The sequence below is a fragment of the Coturnix japonica genome, chromosome 1 (genome assembly GCF_001577835.2).
Source record: "Coturnix japonica isolate 7356 chromosome 1, Coturnix japonica 2.1, whole genome shotgun sequence".
In the NCBI taxonomy this organism is placed as follows: domain Eukaryota; kingdom Metazoa; phylum Chordata; class Aves; order Galliformes; family Phasianidae; genus Coturnix; species Coturnix japonica.
The window spans coordinates 170589322-170601361 of record NC_029516.1 but is presented as its reverse complement, the minus strand read 5'-3'; the positions used below and the strand labels follow the sequence as shown (position 1 = coordinate 170601361).

General features: G+C 39.1%; 1 long non-coding RNA gene across 3 annotated transcripts in view; it reads left to right on the top strand.

Moving 5' to 3' along the window:
* The first annotated feature begins 6078 nt into the window (after nt 1-6078).
* LOC107308497 overlaps nt 6079-12040 on the top strand; it is a 34493-nt gene continuing 28531 nt past the window's right edge. For all 3 annotated transcript variants that reach the window (XR_001552823.2, XR_001552824.2, XR_001552822.2), the window contains exon 1: nt 6079-6268. This is a non-coding gene — a long non-coding RNA (uncharacterized LOC107308497). The remainder of the gene's footprint in view (nt 6269-12040) is intronic.

The following is a 12040-nucleotide window of genomic DNA, read 5'->3' as shown; positions in this document are numbered from 1 at the left end:
TGGACTGCGAATTAAAAATAGAATAATTTTTCTCAATTAATTCTTTCTCATTTTGTATTTAGGGCTTTAATTCAGAATTAGTTTTATCCCTGTACAAAGGGGCAAACTCTTCACTAGGTTCATCATCATCTTTCTGGAGCTGTCTAGCCAATAGAAACAGTCAGAAGCATTTATTCCATCCCTTTATCTGGAAGATGGAGGAAAAAGAGGAAGGCAGGAATAAAGGGAACAGAGGAATAAAATAGCTTCAAAGGCTTTTAGAGTAGATTTTTGCCACTGAGGACTTCACAATAGCTTTGTATCTAACTCCATAATAACTTGGATCTAATTTCACCTAATTCCAAACAATATAAATTTCTACACCCCTAGTACTCATGCTAGGTTCCCTGTATTAAAACAGGAGAGACAGAGGCATTTCTGTGCTGCAACCCATCTAAATCATATTTAGCATCTGTAGTAGAAAGAACAGAATTCTTGCTTAAAATTGTTTATTTCCATGTGCAGAATACAATGGGAATTTATTCCAGGTGACTGTTCTGATAACCATATCACAGTATCACAGAATAACAGTCCCGTGCGGGTTGGAAGGGACCTTTGAGATCATCGAGTCCAACCCCCCGGGATTCAAGCCTCCTGTGTAGCAGAGAGGCACTTCTACCACTTGCGCCACAGGGGGGATTCGAACCCGGGCCTCTGGTGTTGCCAGCGGCATTCCTACCACTGCGCCACTGGAGGTGCAGCATATGTGGTCATAACCTCCTACCTCTGTACTCACAGCCAAGACTAGTGAGTTCATGCTAAATCAGGCATAGACCTGCAAGAATAACTGATTGATTCATTCGAGTTAGTAACCAGGCATGTACATTCCAACTTATGATATATAATTTTAAAAATCTCTTCCAGGAAAATCAGAGAATACTAGAATTGTTAGAGTTGGAAAGGACATTTAAAGGTCATCTAGTCCAACACTCTTACAATGAACAGAGGCAACTACAACTATAGAAAGTTGCTTAGAGCTTGGTCCAGCCTGAATTTCAGTGTCTCCAAGGAACCTGCACAGATATGCATCCACTGAATGATTTTGGATGCCATAATGTTTTCCATGCAAACACAGTCTTAACCAGATTTTATCCTATTAAAGACAAGATACTGAAATCCAGATCCTGGAGAGATGATCCTCACAGATTTTCAAAGGTAGAAGGGCTTCACAGTGGTTCTGTCACAAGATGAATTCTAATACTATTGGTATTTTTCTTCAAATTCCTCTTGGCTGTATATATAGCCTAGTACATGTTTATAACAGGTTGTCGATGAATACCACACTCAAAAATCAATGACTTCGCAATAAATATCAAATGATGCAGCACTAAAAGCCACTAGGTATTTGTTTGTAGATGAAAATATGATAGGTGCTATCATAGAAGGACTACCACTAATGACACTGAGCTGATGGTATCTCAACAGCTTATATAATAATTCCTAGAACCAGGGTGTTCAAAGGTTGCAGTTCCCAACTCTGTGGAGACTGAAAATACATGTTTTGTGTGATAGCATCCAATAGAATTTCTCAGACACAAACCACAGAATAAGATACCTCCAGACATATAACAAGACCTTCAGGCAGGAAGGTAAACAGATAGATGGTAGTCCAGTTCTTATGGCTTATGGCTTCAGGTAGTATGACAGTTTGCAGGTCCAACTGACCAGGAAGGAGTCTGTGTTCGGGCCCAGCTCTAGAAGTGGTATTTTTATATGCATATGTAGAAGTGGAATGATTGATGGAAATGCATAAACAAGCTCAGACACCAGAAACAAGATAATTTCATTAACTTTGTGCTCTGTGAGCACTTATCTGTCCTGCTCCTCCTTCAAAGATTGTCACAGCAGGACATGTTATTTAAATACTCTCAGTCTTTGGATCATTCTGAGAAGATACACCACATTTTTGATCCTCCAGACAATTTTTCAAATAACTAAAAGCAAAGGAGTCCAATACACTCAGCAAATGCTCTCAAACTAGTTGTTATCTTTGGGATTTTCAGTGTACAAAGACCTTCAGCTTTGGAGTTTTTTGTTTTGTGTTTTCAACTTTTAGATTCCTTTGATATATACAGCACTTTCTTTCCTTTGTGCTTCCTCTGCCATAAACCACATACTGCACTCAAATGTTAGAAGAGGCTTTTTTAATGACCTACTGGGAATAAAATGAATAATTTAAAATTTACAATAGTTTTAAATTGGTTTTGCTTATTGTAGGAAGTAAACTGCATTAAAGAAGGGAGATTTGTTCTCGTTCTGCTTGTTTTCAATGAAAAGATACAAAATCCTGTCTCATATTTTCTTTGTGTTAATTGGGGATTTTACTGTTCCTTCCTTTACTTATAGTGATGTACGTCAAAGCCCTTAAAATCCAATTTCATTGTGCAGAGTGGATTTGGTCAATTGTACTAGCTCCCTTTCTATTAATAGGCATGTGAAAGGAGGAGTATTATGTATGTAAATTAATAGAGCTAATCAGTTGTCCTCCCATTGTAATACTCATGATAGAATTTGGCAGTACTTCAGTAGGAAGTAGTTTTAGGGCTTCTGTCCAGGATCACGTTTCTGCAACCTACAAACAGAGGAAATTGAAGTTATCTCCACATCCTATTAAAATGTCCAAAATGAATCTGGTCACCTGAATATTATCTCATTAGTGTTTTTGTTTGGAAGGAATCTCAAAGTGGGAATCATAATGATGGTACTAAAGTCGATCAAGCAAGAGAACTACTTTTTTTCTTCCTGGAGACTGACACTAAACTCCACAGACAAAACAATCAAAAGTAGGAGCACTTTAGTCTTATTGACATAGTCTACCTAGACTTCAGTATAGCCTTTGATGCTGTCTTCATGGAGAAGCTGGCAGCCTGTGCCTTGGACATATACGCTCTTTGTTGGGTAAAGAACTGGCTAGATGGCCAGGCTCAGAGAGTAGTACTGAATGGAGTTACATCCAGCTGGTGACCAGTCATGAGCTGTGTTCCTCAGGGGTTGGTTTTGGGGTCAGCCTTGTTCAGTATCTTTATTGGGGGCACTGAGAGCACTCTCATTAAGTTTGCAGATTACACCAAGTTGGGAGGAAGTACAGAGGGATCTGGACAGGCTGGATAGCTTCCCAGAGACCAGTGGGATGAAGTTCAACAAGAGCAAGTGCTGGGTTTTGCCCTTTGTCTGCAACAACCCCAGGCAATGCTACAGGCTTGGGGCAGAGTGGCTGGATGACTGGGTAGTGAAAATGGACCTGGGGGTATTAGTTGATGCTAAGCTGATGTGATGCCAGAGATGTGCCCCTTGTGGACAAAAAGGCCAATGGGAGTTTGATTTGCATCAGAAATAGTGTTGCCAGCAGGAGTAGGGAAGTGATCATCTCTCTGTACTCAGCCCTGGTGAGGCTGCAACTTGAGTACTATGTTCAGTTTTGGGCCTCTCACTACAAGAAAGACACTGAAGCCCTGGAGTATGTCCAGAAAAGGGCAACGAAGCTGTGAGGGATCTAGAGCACAAGTCTTATGGGGAACAGCTGAGGGAACTGGGATTATTTAGTCTGCAGAAGAGTAGGCACAGGGGAGGCCTTATTGCTTTCTATGACTACCTGAAGAGAAGTTGTGGTGAGGAAGAGATCAGCCTCTTCTCTTATGTAACTAGCAATAGAATGAAAGGGAAAGCTCTATGGGAGATTCAAGATGGATTCTTTTCTGAGAATTGAACGGTCAGGAGCTGGAACAGGCTGCCCAGGGAAATGGTGGGATCACCATCCTAGTGGTGTTCAAGTATCATTTAGTATCATTATGGGTCATGGTTTAGTGGTGGTGATGGGTTGATAGGTGGGTTAGGTGATCTTAAAGATCTGTAAGCTCATATTATTGTCAGACTGCCATGTAGTTCTGTAGGCATGAAACTTCTGGAAAGACACAGATCTGTTGCAAATAACAGAATCTCTCTTCTGCTCATGAACATCAACTTCTACTTATGTTAAATGTGAGATATCTTGTGGACTTCCACAGCTCACACTTCTCAGAAATGCAATCTTACTGTGCACAAATAGGAAGTCACTGTAGGTAGGTATTTGCATTTAAGTAAACATTTCTATTCAAGTTAAATGTTTTTTCTGCTACCTACACAGTGACAATGTCATTTGAGAAGACCTGTGAAAAACAAGGCAACTCCATAGGACTGACAAATATGTCCAAGCTGAGGCTCTTTCATCTAAATAGAAGTAGCGCTGAAGTGTCCTGATATATGTTGGTTACCAACATGGAAATGAATGAGTGACCCATAAAGGAACTGCACTGTTCTGGAAAGGCAGCTGCAGGCCAGGCAGGATACCTCAGGGTACCTAGTACAGCATTAGCCACCTGTACTTTCACACCCTTTCCTTCATAACAGCAATGCAAACTGCTTGGCAGTAAATTCTTCTTTTCTCTATTGACTGCATCTGAAAGTATGGGGTGGAGCTTCAGATGGAGACAGCTACTTAGCAGATGTCTAGATCAAGTCAAGGCAATTCTACCTGCAGTGGCTGCATGCATACAAATGCATTCGTGACATTTTGGGCATTATTTGTGCAGACTATGCTGCTGATCTTACTGGGCTTTGTATGTCTCTCATATCAGATTACAGGAAGGGACTTGGAACTTTACAGATTAAGATGCATATAAAGAAATCTGAACTACATTAAAAACAAAAATCTTTAGAATCTGATTGGTTCAATTCTGTAGACAGAAAAGTAGGGCATAGTTATCAGCAGTTGCTTGTCTGACAGTGTATGGCTTGATAGCGGCCACAGAACAGTGACCTGAACAGGTACTTAAGTTTCAATTTCTGAATTAGTAGAAGATCAGAACTCACATGACTTTTAAAACGAGGGAGATCAGCTACAGGAGCCAAGTTATATTTCAATTTATATGTTAAATGGAAGGTTGAATTTTGAGTCATCCTCCAGAACTGACCCTGCCTCCTACTAAGGTTAATCATGCAAGAAAGTAAAAAAGCAAAGAATAGAAGTTGTTCTGGCAGTTACAGGGCAACTGTTGTGGTTTAACCTGGCAGACAGCACAGCTATTCACTCACTCACCCCACAATCACAGAATCACACAGAATCACAGAATGACTAGGGTTGGAAGGGACCTCAAGGAACATGAAGCTCCAACCTCCCTGCATGGCAAGGCCACCAAACTTCCATGTTACTGGATCAGGTTGCCCAGGGCCCCATCCAACCTGGCCTTGAACAGCTCCAGGGATGGGGCATCCACAATGTCCTGGGCAGCCTGTTCCAGGACCTCACCACTCACCCCACAATGAGTTGGGAGAGAGAAATGAAAAAAAGGCAGAACTCTTGGGTTGAGATAAAAACAGTTTAATAAGACAGAAAATGAAGGGAAAATAATAATACTAAACATAATGATAAAAGAATATTTTAAAAAATAGTGATGTACAATGGAATTGATCACCATCCACTGACTGAATGATGCCCAGGCTCTCCCTGACCAGCAACTGCTCCCATGACCAGCATCCCCAAGTTATACTGCATAATAATATTGCCATATGAGTATGGAATCTCCCTTTGGCCAGTTTGGATCAGCTGTCCTGGTTCTGTCCCCTCCAAGCACCTTATGTGCCCTCAGCCTCCATGCTAGCATGGAAATATGAGAAGCCAAAAATTCTTTCACTTTGTGTAAGCATTACTCAGCAACAACTAAAACATTAGTGTGTCATCAACATCATTCTAATCCAAATTCAAAACAGGGCACTATACCAGCTACTCAAAAGAAAACTAACTCTATCCTAGCAGAAACCAGGACTGTAATTCAAAGCTGTATCACACTGCTGATAATCTGTTTCTTATCTTCTATTGACATGCAACGAAAGTGAAAGATTGTCATTTGTATTCAGTCAGCAAGAATTACGCAAATAGTGAAATGGGGACAAAAGGTTCTGCTCTCTTTATAAGCACACAGAGTGCTTTCTCCCATACAATTAGACACAAAAGTTCTTCAGTGACTCATAATTTCTCCATTTCAATTCAGTGCAGTGCTGAATGCTAGTCAGATTCACTGGGGGGCTGAGTATGCTCAACATATGTTACCAAGGCGCATGTGCTCAGCCAGTCTAACATAATCATGGGTTTTGTTGGCTTGCTGAAATGCCTTGCTGTTTTCTAACTTCAACAGGTAACCTTCATCAGCTAATCAGACTGGAAATATTCACAAAAATACACAAAATCTATAAGGTAAGGCTAATTATTTTCTTATTCAAAGTAAATAAATAAATTGCTCTCCATTGCATTCTTCATTTTCTCTAGTTTCAAAAAAGTTTTATTTAACTATTTTACACTCATGGCCAACACTTGAAAAACAGGTCTCTTATTTCATGTCTCCTTAACAAAATATAAGATTAAATAAACCAGAAATGCATAACAACGTTATGCAGAAACATATGCTCTGGAGCTAAGAGAAATTCCTATGAGCAGTTAAAAGCACTGGAATAGGTTTTCTGACAAAGACTAAATACTAATTAGAATTTTATCATAAGAAAAAAACTTAAATAATGATGATTATAATAATAACCTCAAGAAAGAAAACATTACTGAAGCGGAGAAGTAAAATGAAAATAAGAAAATACAAAAAACATAAATTTGCTCAGAACAGCACCCAAGGACCTTAATTTATTTGCTGATATCCAGGAGGAGCAACAGCACGCTGAAAAATAAAAAATACATTCAGTAATGCTTATGGGGATTCTGATCAGTGACAGCAGCAACTGAGTTAACACATAATTACAAAGATAATATTTATTGAACCCAGTCAAGCCTGATAACCAATTGGGATTCCATTCATTTCATCAAGTCAGTTTTTAGGAGCCTCTACACTCAATTTCCCATTCTTGTTACTGTGGTTGATTTTATTGAAGTTAAACTACTGTAAAACTAGGCTCATGCAGACTAACTCAGGCCTCAGTATCACTGTTCCTCCCTCTGATAATTGTTTCCATAATTGTTCCTGTCATTGTAGTAGATGATCTGCAAAGATGGGAAGAAAAAAAAAAAAGAAGAAGAAAAGAAAAAAAGAGAAAAAAAAAAGGTTGTGTCCTTTCCTGCTACTTTATAAGGCATGATGATAGCTTCATAAAATTTTATTGTATTACTATACCAAGACTATACTGCCATTCCTATACTTTATTACTACAGCAAGAGCTGGAAGTTGAACTCAGACAAACTCAACACTGAAATAAGATGCAATTTGCTAGTACCGAAGGCAGAGAAGCTGTAATGATTTGTTGGGAGGGCTAAAGGAATAGAAGGGAAAATAAAAGGGAAAAGTTCCCCAGTAGAGTCAGCTTGAAAAGAAGAAAACAAATCTGAAAGCTTATGAAAATGATGTAGCCCAGTGCAAAACATTCTACCCTGTGTGGGAGCCACATTCCCAGTTAACCTTTAATAAGGATACAGGTCCCTGATGTTCTCTGAATCTGCTTGTCCCTGTTCCACCTGCCAATATTATTCTGAAAGCTTAGTAAATGTAAAAGCAATCAGTTCTTAAAGTCTATATCGTTCCTTCTTTTGCACAATAAACAGCATTTTTGATGTAGGCAAAAAGAGAAAGAACAAAAAACACCTTTCATCTTCATCCATAAAAGCCACATTATTACTTCTTTTTCATGTATTTTTTCTTTTTTCTCCTATGCAGTCCCTGGAGAATCAGCACAGGGTTTATTTTTTATAAACCCATCTCAACACAGACTTGAAAATGTCACTGTTGAACAATGAATTATCCCACATGTACCAAGAGGACTGTGGTCATCAGTAGTTCATTCTTTCCACACTTGAGGATCTGAGCCACTGATAAAAAAAGAAAGTCAGTGGAGAAAACAATTATACAGCAAATAAATTTGACTAGTATTAAGAATTTAACATGCTGACTGGCACAATCAACTGACTAAAGCAATGTATCAAACATGAAATGGTCTACTACACAGTTCACTCAGACTTTATTACCCTGTCAGTAGCCAACATTTGCAAAAAGACCAAGTTACTTATAGATAACAGTATAATAGATTTGTTAAACGGAACACTTCTTTCAAGTTAAATGTAGAACATTCAGTCCATTTTAGAAAGATAGACATATCAGAGTTCTTTCTTGCATTTCCAGTTAAACATTAACTGCTACCAGCTTAAATAATTGCTTACTTAAGAAAATATTATAAATATAAATGTGTGTTTTAACTATATAATTGCAAACTTCTGTAGAAATTGCTAAAGAACTCAAGTAGCATTTTTAAAATTAAAAGACATATACTTTTCCCCTACACAATTCACATGCTTAAACACAGACAAATCTATTAAAACAGTCAAAGTGACTGACAGCTTTGCAGTTCAAAACTGAAACAAACCAAACAATACTTACTGTAGAGTTTTATTTTCCAGAAAACACTGGGGAACTAAGAAACTCTATTAATTAGTAACATTCACAGTGTCTTATCAGTTGATGTGAAAGGGTTCTGTATATAAGGACATACCACACTTCCCTTTTAACAGACAGGGAAACTGAGGCAAAATATTTTCTGAAAGAGTGTCCTGGTCAATAAGCAACAAATCCTTCAACCTCAGCTCAGGAAATGTCTGTAGATAATCATAGACACATAGAATCACTTAGGTTGGAAGAGGCCTTAAAGATCATCATGTCCAATTACAACCTAACCATGCTACCCTAACTAGCAACCCTCCACTAAATCATGTCCCTGCACCACATCCAAATGGTTTTTAAACACATACAGGGATGGTGACTCAACCATCTCCCTGGGGAGCCTATTCCAGTGCTTAACAAGGCTTTCTGTAAAGAGCTTTTTCCTGATATCCAACCCAAACTTACCCTGGCACAACTTGAAGCCATTTCCCCTCGTGCTGTCACCTGTCACCACTGAGAAGAGACCAACCCTGCTCTCGCTGTAAGAACCTTTCAGATATTGGAAGAGTCCTCTCAGCCTCTTTTTCCTTCATTCTCTCCTCATAGGGTATATTCTCCAAGCCCTTCACAAGCCTTGCTGAATTTCTTTAGATCTGCTCCATCTCCTCTATGTCTTTCTGTACCAAAGTGCCCAAAACTGAACACAGTACTTGAGGTGAGGCCTCACCAATACCAAGTACAGGGGCAGGATAACTTCCCTAGTCCTGCTCACCACACCATTCCTGATACAAGCCAGGATGCCATTGGCCTTCTTGGCCAACTGGGCACTCTGCTGGCTTAAATTCAGCCAATGTTCCATCAATACACCAAGGTCCCTTCCCATCAGGCAGCTTTCCAGCCACTTTTCCCCAAGCCTGTTGGGTTGCCTGGTGTTGTTGTGACCAAAATGCAGGATCTGACACTTGGCCCTACTGAAAATCATACAGTGTGCCTTGGCCCACTGATCCACTGTATCCAGGTTCCTCTGTAGTACCATTCTCCTCTCAGGCAGATCAACACTTCCTCCCAACTTAGTGTCATCTGCAGACTTACTGAGTCTCAATCCCCTCATCAAGATCATTGTTAAAGATGTTAAAAAGAAGTAGCCCCAGTGCTGAGCCCTGGAGGACACCACTTGTGGCCAGCCACCAATTGGATTTAACTCCATTGACCACAACTCTTTGGGTCCAGCCAGTGTTTCACCCAGCAGAGTGTACGCCCATCCAAACCATGGGCAGACAGCTTCCCCATGAGGATGTTGTGGGGGACAGTGTCAAAGGCTTTACTGAAGTCCAGGTAGACCACATTGACAGCCTTACCCTCATCCACTAAACAGGTCACCTTGTCATAGAATGAAATAGATTTGTCAGACAGGATCTACCATTTGTAAACCCATGCTAACTGGGCCTGATCCCCTGGTTGACCTAACTGGTCCATGATGGCTGTCAAGTTTATACGTTCCATAACCTTCCTGGGCATAAAGCAAGTTGACCAGCTGAGGCTTTATAATACAGACAGCTCTTAGAAAAAAAGCATTAAATTTGCACATGAAAATGGCTGTATGGCAGAGAAAGTACAATAGGAGATGAACTTAGCTCCACTGGGATCTCTTTCCTCCACATCAAATTAGATGTGAAAACAAAGTTGGACTTAATGAGTAAATATGATTAGAACCACGGCAGTTTTAGGATCAAAATTAGAAAGAACAAACTATGTACAAAATTTCTGAAAGTACATTTTCAGTTTAAGGATAAAACAAGAAACAGTTAATTCAATAGATACTGCACAATGAATTTATCAACACAAGGGAAAAACATCTGATGCCTTTCTTGTAGCAGTCTTACACTTAAGAGGTTAAATGTGGTCAGACACTGAACACAGACACAAAGAGATAAGAACTCATACTTCAATGAAGGTAGAATAAGTTTAATATTTCTTGAAACACAGTTGCTTTCAAAGGTGGTGGACACAATGAGCACCTTACTTCAGTACTTAAAAAACTGTTGTCTTCAGGAGAGCCACTTTGAGATCTGATAGAAAATGTACAAAGTTCTGTAGGACTGAAAATAAAAAAGAAAAATGGAGTGACCATCTTCAAAGTAAGAGAAAAGGAGGAATGAGGGAACTTTAAGTCACAGGAAAGTACCGTCATAAATAAACAGTTTGTAAATACCTAGATGAGAACAGGGAGACAAATTGCAGTCAACATGACTTTCTCAAGAATTAATCATGTCAAATAAATTGAATTTTCTTCTCTGGCAGGGTAAAAGGCTTTACAAAGTGGGGAAAAAGCAACAGATAATCTATATCTTGATTCTAGTCCAGCTTTTATTTTGCTTGATATGGTGTTCTCAGAAGGAAGGTTAGGAAAGGCCTGTAGCTTGGGTATAGAGGTATCTGGAAAGTCATATTTAAAGAGCAGATATCAATGACTTGCCTTCAAAAAGGAATGATGCATCAGGTGATGTACCCAAGCAGTTTGTCTTTGGCTTAGTATTCTTACATGTCTGATTGAAGGAATACAGATTGTGTTTATCAAGTACACATGATATTAAGCTGGAAAAACATTGGAAGGCAGGATTAAAATTTCAAAGGGACAAATTGTTTGGAGATGACAAAGAAAAAGAAAAAATCCCTAATGTGATTTAATAAGAACACTGTAATAACAATTAGAGGACATAATTACAAACAACCAAATAAAACCAGATTACAGAAAAGATGACTTAGGCAACTGGGACCCAGGAAAAGTTTTGGGGTGTTGGTGGATCAATATAAGAAGAGTAGAGTGAAATATATTCTCACAAATACTATACGTGACTTAACCCTTTCACTTCATCACTACTGAAAATATAGACCCATAGAATCATTAAGGTTTGAAAAGACAATTAATAACATCTAGTCCAGTCACTAAATGAAGTATTCTGTTCAGTTATGAATACTGAAGTCAGATTATAGAATGCCAAGATGAAACATAGACCCATTAATGGTCTAGAAATCATAATCTGTAAGAAAATACTGACAGAATAGAATTAGTTAGAAAATTCTAATAGGTGAAATCATAGAATCATACAATCACAGAGACACAGAATGGCTTGGGTTGGAGAGGACCTCAAAGATCATCTCATACCAAACTCCTTGCTGCAGGCAGAGTTGCCAGCCACTAAATCAGACACTACATTAGGCTGCCCAAGGTCCCATCCAACCTGGCCTTGAACATCTCCAGGGATGAGGAGTGAGAGTACAATCATTCAAGACACAATAAGTTAGGAAGGGTTATGGAGCACTGCATCTGATGTCCTGGAAGCTTTTGGAACACCAACATTGTGGAATTTATTGAGGTTTAACTGCACTTGCATCTTACTTACATAGAAACTTTTGAGAATCTGGTTTGGGATGTAAAAATCTGAGTTCCTCCTCTTCATCAGTTAAGGCAAATATTTTCTTCTGAATATGACCACCAGTGATGACAAAAGAAAAGCTTTGGAGTACCAGAGCAGATGGTTGTTTATTTTGCTTCCCAAAGAGCATTGGTGTACCCTTGAAAATACATGCTTGTTAAG